The 12,824-nt window shown below is 39.2% G+C and overlaps 1 protein-coding gene across 1 annotated transcript in view; it reads right to left on the bottom strand.

Moving 5' to 3' along the window:
* Positions 1-12,824, bottom strand: part of CNTN6 (contactin 6) — a 168,569-nt gene that overhangs the window by 61,208 nt on the left and 94,537 nt on the right.

Here is a 12,824-nt window from a genome sequence, read left to right as displayed (position 1 = left end):
GACAAGAGTAGTTGCTAAATAACATAATTATTTGGTGTCATGATATGTCTTTATTCCAACAGCATGCCAGAGTGCGCTGCTGTTTCCCGTGAAATGTTAAGGAAATGTGATTTAACATTAACAAAACAGCATCAGATGGAAAGTTTAGCTAAATTAATCCAGTGAAAGAGGCTGTTCAGTAGAAGAGAAGGAAAGAGAAAGAAAAGTGTTTCCATTTGCTGAAGTATTTTGGGATGCTGGAGAAAACACAAAAGAGAATTAATACAGATTCATATGCTAACGTGCCTCACTATCGAAGCAGAGCAAAAGAAGACATGGGAAATTATAAAGTTGACAAAGGACAAAAAAAGTTTGTGAACACAGGACTTAAAAGGCATTTTTTTAAAAAAAGTATGCCCGTAAAATAAGTAGAGGAGAATTCATTGAAAACACAATGAGACAGAAAGAGCTGTGCAGAATGAAAGTTCAAACATTGCCAGGACATTTTGATTATACTTTCATTACATATATGATGATGAGCCTATTGTGGGATCTCAAGACTTTGAAAGTTTGCAAATGTAAAGTTGTATCTGAAGCATACTCTGAAACAGAAGAGATTCAGGTACAGCCAGGTGACCTTAAACCTGGAATTTTACCCCTGAGGTCCTTGGTTTCCCTCAAGCATAGCAAGAGAGGAATTTGGGCTGGGACATTTATTATTATTTCCCTTTTCACTCTACCTCTGGGGCGTCTGGGTAGCTCAGTCAGCTACACGTCCAACTTCGGGTCAGGTCATGATCTCACCATTCGTGGGTTCAAGTCCCGTGTCAGGCTCTGTGCTGACAGCTCAGAGCGTGGAGCCTGCTTTGGAGTCTGTCTCTCTCTCTCTCTCTCTCTCTCTCTCTCTCTCTCCCTCCTCTGCTCTTGCTCTGTCTCTCAACAACAAATACATGAAAAGAAAAAAAATTCACTCTATCTCTGTCCTTCAGTGATTTCAGAAGGTGGTATATCTGGGAAATATTTTCCCCTGCTGTCCTGAATGTGGTTTTGGTGGTAGATGGGAGTGGAATCTCCAATTCTGGTTCCTTTCTGGCTACTGAACTATTGTATTCCTCAGAGTTTATAGAACCAAACTTACAAACATGGCTGAGGATGGGATACCAACTTAGATGTGACTCCGTGTCTGCTAACTCTAATTATATCTTCTTCTTAATTGTAATACATAATTACATATCTAGATCAAGTCCCTCATGGACCTTAGGGAGTTTATCCTTATTTACCAAATTTGCATATCTATGCCTATATGTCACCAAAAATTATATTGTATGTTAAATTAACAATCTAATCAGTCTGGCATGAAACAGACACTCAGATCAATGGAACAGAATAGAGAACCCAGAAATGGACCCACAAACGTATGGCCAGCTAATCTTTGACAAAGCAGGAAAGAATATCCAATGGAATAAAGACAGTCTCTTCAGCAAGTGGTGCTGGGAAAACTGGACAGTGACATGCAGAAGAATGAACCTGGACTACTTTCTTATACCATACACGAAAATCAACTCAAAATGCATGAGAGACCTAATGTAAGACGGGAAGCCATCAAAATCCTCAAGGGGAAAGCAGGCAAATACCTCTTTGATCTTGGCCGCAGCATCTTCTTACTCAACACATCTCCAGAGGGATGGAAACAAAGGGAAACAAAGGCAAAAATGAACTATTGGGACCTCATCAAAATAAAAGGTTTCTGAACAGTGAAGGAAACAATCATCAAAACTAAAAGGTAGCCGACAGAATGGGAGAAGATATTTGCAAATGACATATCAGATAAAGGGTTAGTATCCAAAATCTATAAAGAACTTATCCAACTCAACACCCAAAAAACAAATAATCCAGTGAAGAAAAGGGCAAAAGACATGAATAGACACTTCTCCAAAGAAGACATCCAGATGGCCAACTGACACTTGAAAAAAGGCACATCACTCAACATCAGGGAAATACAAATCAAAACCACGAGACACCACCTCACACCTGTCAGAATGGCTAACATTAATAACTCAGGCAACAACAGATGTTGGCAAGGATGTGGAGAAAGAGCATCTCTTTTGTACTGTTGGTGGGAATGCCAGCTGGTGCAGCCATTCTGGAAAACAGTATGGAGGTTCCTCAAAAAATTAAAACTAGAACTACCCTACGACCCAGCAATTGCACTACAGGTATTTATCCAAGGGATACAGGGATGTTGTTTTGAAGGGACACATATACCCCAATGTTTATAGCAGCACTATCAACAATAGCCAAATTATGGAAAGAGCTCAAATGTCCATCAATGGATGAATGGATAAAGAAGATGTGGTGTATACACACTCACACACACACACACACACACACACACACACAAACAATGGCGTATTACATGGCAATCAAAAAGAGTGAAATCTTGCCATTTGCAACTATGTGGATAGAACTAGTGGGTATTATGCTAAGTGAAATTAATCAGAGAAAGACAAATATCATACAACTTTACTCACATGAGGACTTTAAAACACAGATGAACATCAGGGAAGGGAAGCAAAAATAATATAAAAACAGGGAGGGGGACAAAACAGAAGAGACTCTTAAATATGGAGAACAAACGGAGGGTTACTGGAGAGGTTGTGGGAGGGAGGGATGGGCTAAATGGGTAAGGAGCATTAAGGAATCTACTCCTGAAATCATTGCTGCACTATATGCTAATTTGGATGTAAATTAAAAAAAATACAATTTAAAAAATCTAATCAGTCATTTGAATCATTTGAATATTGTAGACAGAGGAGGCTAAGCCATTAAGAGGACTGATTTATTTTATTTTATTGGTGTGAATTAAGACTCCATCTAATGCAACTACATACAGACTTATTCTATACCTTTTATTGATAGAAAATTAGAACGTGACTGTATATATCACTGTTTTTAGAAGAGTTTTAGTCTTAACTAAAAAAAAATGAATAAGTAATGTATATAGTATGATGTTCTGCTTTTGGCTCCACAGATGGACACTGCATTACATCGGAAAACTAACTAAAGGCCTACCTGGTGGTACTGAAGATTACAGAAAACTTTGGAGTCAGATCTTCCTGGAAGTGAACGCATTTCTATGATTAAAAGTGTGTAACTTTAGCTGTGATGTTTAACTTCGCTAAGCCTTAGTTCTAACCACCTAAAAAATATAAACAAATAACACACCCCTCATAGGCATCTTTTAAAAGTAAATGAAATGATGTCTCTAACATCCCAACACACTACCCACACTACCCATACCCAGTATGGATAGGTACTCCATAAGTTGATATTATTACTACTACTATTATTGTTATTATTTGAGGAGACTCAGGGTCAACAACGAGAAAACCGGATTTCTGACTGTATTTGTTAATTTAACCTTAGAAGGAAAACAAAAATGTGTATATTTAAGTATACCTAAGCACCCCTAAGCAGTCAAAGAGTCAACCATTGGATGGCTCTCAAAATGATTTGTGTCTGTACTTGTAGGAATTATATCCTGCAAGGAGGAAGGTAGGTGCATATCCAAACCTTTCAACCGGCATCATGTGTGACACTGTCTATGTGGTAAGACAGACACATAATCAACCTGTTTTCCGCACCTTTGTTTTCTAGGAAAAGTTCCTCTCTACACTTCAAGGGTCATTTCATGTCCCTCCAACCTGCTGAGGCCTTTTCTGAAAGGCTGTAAGCTGAGTCAGTCCTCACCATCTTTTGTCTGTGATAACACACACCCCCGTTGCACTGGAGCTATTGACCTGTCTGCTTCCCCCACAAGACTCAGAGCTCATTCAAATTTATAAACCCAGAATTTTTTCACAAGGCCTGTCAAAGTGGTTTGCAACTGTGCATATAAATAAATGAATAGTTTGACAAGTCACACTTGAGAATCAGATTTGTCACTCCAAATCAGCAATTCTCTAACTGTGCTCTCAGAAAATATAGGGGTTTCTCAGGGCACACTACGGGCTGCTGGAAGGAAGGCAGCTTATGGCTGAGGGAAAGTGGGCGGGGCATTGAGAGGGGCTCTGGGTCTCCCTCTTGGACATTAGTCAGATTGGTTCACTATTAGCTGTTTTATGAAATGGGCTCTAGCATTAGCTTCCTTTGGAAACAAAACAAGAACACCTGCCCTGCCAAAAACAAAACAAAACAAAACAAAACAACAACAACAACAACAACAACAACAACAAAAAACCCAATTCTACTATGGGAAAAAAAGAAAAAAAGATAAAGGAAAATGGGAAATAATAGCCAGTGACTAAAAAAAAAAAAAAAAAAAAAAAAAAAATGCTCTGACAAGCCTCACTCTTCATTGTGAAGATATTAACAAGACTGACTTTCACACAGTTGGTTGGGCTTTTATTTCTTCAACTGGATCATAATTTCTACAAGACAGCAATTCTATCCATCCCATTTATTTCTATTGATTTACGTTCTAGATGTCCACCAGCATGGATGAAAAGGTGTGGGTGTAACAAATACCTGTAGAGCAACCATTTCATTTCTAAGTAAGTAGCATTGTATTTTAAGCACATCAAGTAATCACTTCTTTCCACAAACGTCAAACTAAGAACAAAAGGTCATTTGTGTAAATTGCACTAATAACTGACCTTTTCTTCCTATAAAATTATTGCTGCTGAATATTTATGTAAATTTTGGAGGATATAAATGTCACTCAGAAATTAGAAGCACGCATTAAAGTAAGTGGATACCATTCCATGGCCAATTGTATTCATGTTTCCAAACAGTAACTGAACTAAGGACTTCTATCTCCTTGGCAGGGAGATAAGACAAAGAATCAAGCACTTTAAATAGGAAGCAAAGTTCTGGGGGGAAAGGAGATACAATGAAGTTTCTATTTTTCAAGCAGTATGTTTGCATCAAACCAGTGTTTCTCTAAGGGGTGTTCAAAAGTCTCAGCTTCTCCTCAGAGCAGAGGGGGTGAACTTACAATAAAAATGCAGATTCCTCAGCCCCGCTTCATACCCAGTGACTGAAAATCTTGGACACGGCTCTGGGATCTGCATTTTTCACAAGGTTCTTATACATGATCAAGTTTGAAGCCTACTGATACAGACTACAAATTCAAACTCTACAATGAATCTTATATATTTTTTGACATAAGGTACGGTACAAGAATATAAGGTGCTATTTATTTGGGGAACTATTTTGCTTGGTCATATTTTCCCTTGGTTTAAAGCTACAGGATGGTGTTACCCATCATTAAAATATTTTAAATAGGGAACCAGACCAGTAAGAGTCTAACCCAAGGCAGTGGTGTAAAACAGCACACACTCAGCTGGGCAGGCTGAGTTTAAAGGCAGGCTTTACATCTTTAATGAACCAGAGCTTTCTCTGACCATGGCAGGCAGGTGGTTTCACATGCACTCTGCTGAAGGGTCAGTGCACCAGACCGGTAGAGGCCAGTGGGGATAAAGAAAGAAGGATTGGATGCAAGAGGAAAAAAATGAGGGCAAGACTGACAGGGGCGCACAGGATTTCAGCTTGTTAAATCTTTGCGTGACAGAGGCAAGAGTATCAGATGGCTCTTGACATCTTTAGCATGTATTCCCTTGGAAAGGCTCACCTTAACAAGGCTCTCAGGAGTTGAGTAGGAACAATTTAAAATTTTATTACATAGAAGCAGCACAGAAGGGAGATTGTAATAAGCCTGGCATTATGCAGACTGTCATTCTTCCTTAAACATGGGAACATATGGTTCATTTGCCTATTTGATACTCATGCTACCTGATGTACTAAGCACTATTACATTAAGTAGTTGGTGATACGAAATAAAATTAGGTTTATTTGCTTGTTCCATTAGGAAGCTTTGCAAGGAGGAGGAAGAGATAGAGAAGCCTGTGTGCTGGTGACAACATTCTTGTTAAAGTTGCACTGAATAGACTTGTGTGGAGGGGATATTTTATGAAGGTTGAGCACTTGAGGATAAATGTAAAGGAATAAGGTAAAGTGGTGATAGAGAAAGGAGACATTGAAAGATACATAGAGAAGGGTCAAACAGGAAGGAGGCATCATATCACTGGCTCTCTTGCATCCAGGCGGACAGACCCCCATTAGGTGATAACCCAAAAGGTGAGATGGTTGTAAAAAGGCTCCCGGGAAAAGCAGAATGGTGGCAAAATGTTGGGCAATGGCCTATGTAACCAAAGGAACTACTCTGTCTAGATAGTTTAGCAAAGAGTGGAATGAAGACAAACTAATTTTTATTCTGTTCATCTTCTGTGTCAATACGCTAAGTAAGGGCTTTCAAGTAGATCCTCCCAAGGGTACTCTTTTTGCTCATGAAGAGAAGAAAGATGACACTACTTGCTCAAGAACCACTGATTCTATCTTGGCACAGAGAATACCCTGTTTCTCTTACCTTCTTTCTCTTCATCTCCTACTCACTCATCTCTACTTCCTCTTTCCTACTCATTCACTGCCATTTTTGACTTACCCCCCTTCCTCCACCCAGCACTTCCTCACAAAGGACTACTGTGTTAAGAGGGAGAGCTCAGGGCGTTAGAGCGCTATGCAGTTGGAAGTGGGCCTGCCAGGTTTGGGGCTCGAAGGCAAAAATACTGAATAAGCTCCATTACTAGATTCCATGCTACCTAAGGGATTCATATGTTCCCAAAAGGTATATGTACTGTGTCAAGGGCCCAGGGCCACACAGGGTTTCAGAGTATCAGTATTAGAGAATAAAGCACACAAAATTCATGGATGTGAGAAGGTCTGTTTGTAACTCTTCCTCCTTCCTTCTCTCTCTCTCTCTCTCTCTCTCTCTCTCTCTCTCTCTCTCTCTCTCCCTCTCTCTCTGCCCCCCCCCCCCTTTCCAACCCCAAGTGGATAGAGGTAATAAAATTGGTTCTAGGAGTTCACCAGTCCTCTGATATCAAGTCTGGGAAATATAATCACATTCTAAGACCAACTGCCAAGGGCTAGAACCTCTACTTTTCAGTTTGATAGTCAGTGAATCTCCAAGTATCTTTTTATTCAGCTCTTTGAGATTACCAGGGTAAAGGTAGTAGAAAAGTAACCATATGTAACTATGTGACAACTTTGTTCCTCAGGAATGTATCTGCATATGAAAAAAGTGTACTTTAATTTTAAGATATATAATGTATCTGATATACTGCCTGACTTATAGAAAGTGTTTAAAATGGTTATTTTCATTATTAATGACCATTTGTCTGCTATATAACAGGATTTTATTTTGTTTTCTTTTGCTTTATTTTATTTTATCTTAGGAAATGAGAGAGAAATGTGTATTTTTCTTTCCTTTCCTTTTGTTTTTTAGAACAATGAAGAAATGTGGTGGATTATTTATTAATTCAATTATATTTCAATAATGGGAAAAACATTCTATCTCTTTATTTTTATTGTTCAGAGATTTTATGCACACTCTGACCAAATCCCAGGTGGTTTAGGCACTGTATTTAATGCTGCCTGTCAGAGGACAACTTTGAGCTGTCTGTCCAGCAGGTTAACATTTCCTATTAAATTTACGAGGTGATCCCTGAGCAGATAGCCAGCAGTCGCTGAGCACAAGGAGATAAATAAATCTAGGCCTTTGATTTCTGTCAGTTCACTTGCTAAGTGGATCCATGAGGAAAAAAAAGAAGCGATTAATCAAACTTAGCCGATGTGAAATTGATTCCCTCAGTTGCCTCAGAATGCCTTGCAGAGATACCTTTGTGGGTTTTACCCTGGCTGGTAGAGGTAAGAATGTGTAACTGGGATTTGCATGAAGATTAAGATAACAGCAATAAATGCACCCGATAGCAGTAGAGTATAGAGATCACCCAGCCTTTCCACAGATACCACCAACTGAGTCTCATAGAACCATGTGGGAGAGACAAGTACTATTTTCTCTAAGTGAGAACTAGTGAAGTTAAACGACTTGCTAGAAGTTATCAACTACATGAGGGGTAGGGTTGGGACTTGAACCCAGACCCTCTGACTCCCAATAACTTCAAAGACAAACACTTTCTTACGAAAGGATATTATGTGTCACATATTTGACTCGCTTAACATTTTACCCACCACACCTAGTCCAGTGTTTGGAACAAAATAGGTGCTCATTAAATATTTACAGACTGAATGAACACATCATGGGCCTATTAATTATTAAGTACGTTTTTGGTTTAAATGCAAAATGTCTTAAGTCAGGCAGATATGAACAACCCAAAGTAAATGTTACCTTTCATTGATTTAGCAACACAGAAAATATTTATTGAATGTCTATTATGTCCCAGGTTTGAGCTGGGTGCTGGGCATATAATGGTGAAGGAAACAGTGGTTCTCACCACGCTGTGGTGCTACAGTGTGGCTGCTAGGGCTCTCTAACCTCTGAATCCACCCAATGAGATCATTTTAGCTGTTTTGAACAATTTAAAGCAATCACCATGTCTGGCTCAATCGCTTGGCCACCTGAGGAAACCAGCGCAATACATAGAAAATTATAAGTATGATAGCAGCTGCAATTTTAACCTGGCACACTAATGTTTTGCATTGATTTCTATTTCTATTTCTAATATATAAACCCTATTCTGGCAGTCACTACATGGGTATAGGGTTTAATATTTCTTAAAGTTGTTTTGATTGTATTTCACCTTAAATAAATCCAGAGAACAGTCACCTCAAAGGAAAAAAAGAGAGCGAGAGAGAGAGAATATGCTAGTGGTTGTATACAAGGTCAGGCCACTCATCAGTGACAGAACTGGGACCAAAATCCCCGTTTTCTTTTTGTTGTTGTTGTTATTTTTAAGTTTTTAATGTTTATTTTTGAAGGAGAGAGAATGAGTGGGAGAGGGGCAGAGAGAGAGGGAGACACAGAATTCAAAGCAGGCTCCAGGCTCTGAGCTGTCAGTACAGAGCCCAACACGGGGCTCGAACTCATAATCTGTGAGATCATGACCTGAGTGAATGCAGTCACCCAACCGACGGAGCCACACAAGCACCCCAAAATCCCCATTTTCTAATTCCCAATGCAGGATTCTTTGCAACACATGCCCGTTTTCACCACAGGAACGTACCTCTGCTTCTGTTCAGTTTAGGTGTTATTGCTAAATGACTTGTAGCTCCAAAAAGAATGAAGTAGATGTCTTAAGACCATACATTCCCAGCAGGAAACCAGGAAGCCTGTGGACTGTAATGCCATCTATCTATTTTCAGATGTAGGAAAACTTTTCTACTTGGACAGTCTGCCATGAATACAAGTACTTATAAAGACAGAAGTCATAAAAGAGTCAAGACTTCAACTGAAGCACACAGGCCAATAAGAAACATATTAATTATATTTAGAATTCTTGCTTGATCTGAATTACCAACACGTGAAAGTAGGTTAAATCATGTAATAACAGCCATTCCAAAAATGAAGAATCAAGTATGCTCTCTGTTACCTGTTGAGTGGAATAGACCTGGAAAAAGAGATGGGCAACTTGGCATAGAGTCTAAGCTTTATCATTTACTATATAGGTGATGTATGCTGTCTCATTTCATGTAAGAGTAGAGGAAAGTGTCAAAATATATATATTGCCACCATTTTTTTATAAGTAGGCAATACAGTAAGATTACTTTGAATAGGCTTCTTTAGAGTCCTTTCAACCATCTCTAGGCAGTTACACTTTACTGGAAGCAAGAGTTAGTGACAATGAAATTTCAAAGGAGACAGCTCCGTATACAAGTTTTATAACAGAAAGTAAAAATGTGCATTTTCCCACACAGGTCAAGAACTAAAAACTATTCCTACTTGGGATCATTGTAAACATTTAAGTTGTTGTCCATATGTGGCTTTTTAAACCTTTTTATGTGTACAGCTGTGTCATGTTTTAACAAAGGTATGAAAGGGTAGGAATTATATTTATGTTTCTACTGAAGTGAAATAAGCAGTCTGGCATGGCATTTCGAAATGTACACTGGGATTCAGTGTTTCTGTCTTTGAATTTAGGATCTAGCTCTGTAAAACTCCTTCCTACTCTCCTTCCTTCCTTCGTTTGTTCCTTCCTTCTCTAATTTTTACCTTCAACTTCTTTGGAAATCCCCATGATGAGACTAGAAAAAACCCATTAAGTCAACACAAATAGAAACACAGATGCAGTATTTCCCAAAAAGCAGCATGAAGCCATGCACTCAATGAAACCAGTCAGGTCAGAAGGCAATAGAAGTAGGGACAGGACAGGGATCATGCAGAGACACAAAGTCTCACGGATGGCTGTATGACCTTTGCAAATTACTGCTTAAGGTAATCTAGAACTGGCAGAGATACACCTCTGTAATTACTACGTACTTCTGCGGCTCAGATTTATTTATTTTTTTTCAATTTTTCAAGACGTGTGCTCAGGAGAAAATTCTTTTTGTTTCTTTTCTTTTATTGAAACCTGTAATGAAGTCCTATAGCAATGAGAGAACGAAATTAGAGAAGAAGCATCTGTGAATAGAAATCACACAGATCACTCCTTTAATTATAGTGAGACACGGGGTGCCTGGGTGGCTCAGTCGTATGAGCGTCTGACTTCATCTCAGGTCATGATCTTGTGGTTGAGAGTTTGAGCCCCAAGTTGGGCTCTATGCTAACAGCTCAGAGCCTGGGGCCTACTTCAGATTCCATATCTCCCTCTCTCTGCACCCTCCCGCTCCCCTGTCACTCAATGCTCTGTCTTGCTCTGTCTCAAAAATAAATATAAACATTAAAAAAATTAATTATAGTGAGACAATGCTTATTCTGATATGCTCTTAGTGATTATTCAAAAGATGAAAAGGTCCCACATTCATTCTAGATGGGACAAAACAAAACATAAACCTGAAAAGTCATTTCAAAGCAGTTTCCCTCCAACCTCTCATTTCCTTACTTTATTTATTTATTTATTTATTTATTTATTTATTTATTTATTTCCTTACTTTATTCAAATATTCTTCCTTCTCTTTCTCCTCCCCACATACATAGTGTTTAAGTGTTTAACGTTTATAGAAAGTAAACAACACTCATTCCTGCTCCTTATGTGAGGACTTTGAGTCACTTTAGGAAATGAAGTAATCGATTTGTCCCAACTCTCAGTACAAAGTGCTGCATTGGATACTTTGGTATCTCTTGAGTCTTCTAATTCTACAGCAGTGTCTTCGAACCTCAATTAGGTTTTAGGAATCAAAGAGGAATCATTTAAAAGGAATCCACATCCAAAGCTGTTGAGAATACCTGCAGTGATCTCCTAGGCAGTCTACACAGAGGAAGGAGCCCAGTCAGGGCTAGGGAAACAGATTTCCCCTTCATCAATCTTTTCCCCTTGGCTTTGAAGCTTCTGCTCTTATGTCGCAAGGCATCTTGTCCAGAAGAGCTTTTCTCTAAAGCTAGTGACGTCTTATACATTCATCCTTTTTGACACATTCATTCATTCCACAGATATTTATTGAGTTTAGGTTCTATACCAAAGGCACAGGGCATGCACAGACAGATTTGACAAAATCCCTGTCCTGGGAAAAGCTTCAGTGTAGGGCTATAGAGACCACTGGAGACAGGGGACAGCAAGGAATGGGAGTGCCCTAGAAAGGTCTTTATCTTGTCTATCTTGTCATGTCAGGAGAGCGTCTTCAAGGCTCCAGATATAACCCTGATAGCACTCTATACCATCTGCTCTTCTTGTTTGTTTTAACCCCCTTTTCTCTCTCTCTTGACTACAAAGGCAGTCCTAGATCAGAAATAAAAATGGCATCCCTGCCTCCAGCCCATGACATTTTTACTGGCTCAGAAGATTCAATGCCAAAACCCAGATTTCTAGCTTTTCTGGAAATGTTTGAAGTTCTACAACCCTGTCTCAAGTTCTATCTTCCCACAAAAAAAATGTCTACCTAAACTTGGAGTGACTATCTAGTTTTGTGTAGAATTCACTCTCCAGACCTGTCTCATACTCTGGCAACCACCATATCTCCATATCTTATCATACATCATGCTTCAGCTGTCCTTTTTCTTTTCTTATAAATGTTTTTTAATGTTTATTTTTTGAGAGAAAGAGAGAGACAGAGTGCCAGCAGAGGAGGGGCAGAGAGAGAGGAAGACACAGAATCTGAAGCAGGCTCCAGACTCTGAGCTGCCAGCACAGAGCCTGACGTGGGGCTTGAACCCACAAACCATGATATCATGACCTGAGCTGAAGTCGGACACTTAACTGACTAAGCCACCCATGTGTCCCTGTCCTTTTTTTTGCATGGCCTGTCTTGTTCATTTATGTTACTGGACTAGTAGGCTACGCATATGAGTTAATGACACATATGATCTGACAAAGAGCTCACTGAAACATTTTCCTATGTTCATCACAGTGGCTCATGCAGGGTAGTATTCCACTGCACATCTGGTCACACGGTAACACGCACGGGTCATTCCAATAGAGCCACACATATTGCCTAGTCATCCCTAGGTATACAAGGTTCTATAGTACAATGCAGCAAAATTTATTCTAAGTAGAGAAAAACACCTGTTTTGCTCTGTCTAAACTCTCATAGAAAACATGCCAGTGCTGATCCAGGATTTCTCAATCACATCTAGAACAGAAGGAAACCTCTTTTCTTTCTCTACAGGAACCTCTCTACATTTTTTTTTTTCATGTGGAGAATTCATTTTGTCATGGGGCGAACACCTGTGTGACTATTTAAAAACCACAACACCAGGTGTGTGAGTATAAGTGTCTTTCTCTTTTATGTAATGCTCTTCTCACTGATTTCTCAGCAGGCTGGGTCAGGAAGAAGCTGCAAGCTGAATATAGAAAAAAAGGTCTTAAAGGATTTTTTAAAATATGTCTATTACA

This window comes from Panthera leo, chromosome A2 (genome assembly GCF_018350215.1).
Source record: "Panthera leo isolate Ple1 chromosome A2, P.leo_Ple1_pat1.1, whole genome shotgun sequence".
Lineage (NCBI taxonomy): Eukaryota > Metazoa > Chordata > Mammalia > Carnivora > Felidae > Panthera > Panthera leo.
Note: the sequence above shows the minus strand (reverse complement) of the source record. Positions and strands in the feature narration are given on the sequence as shown.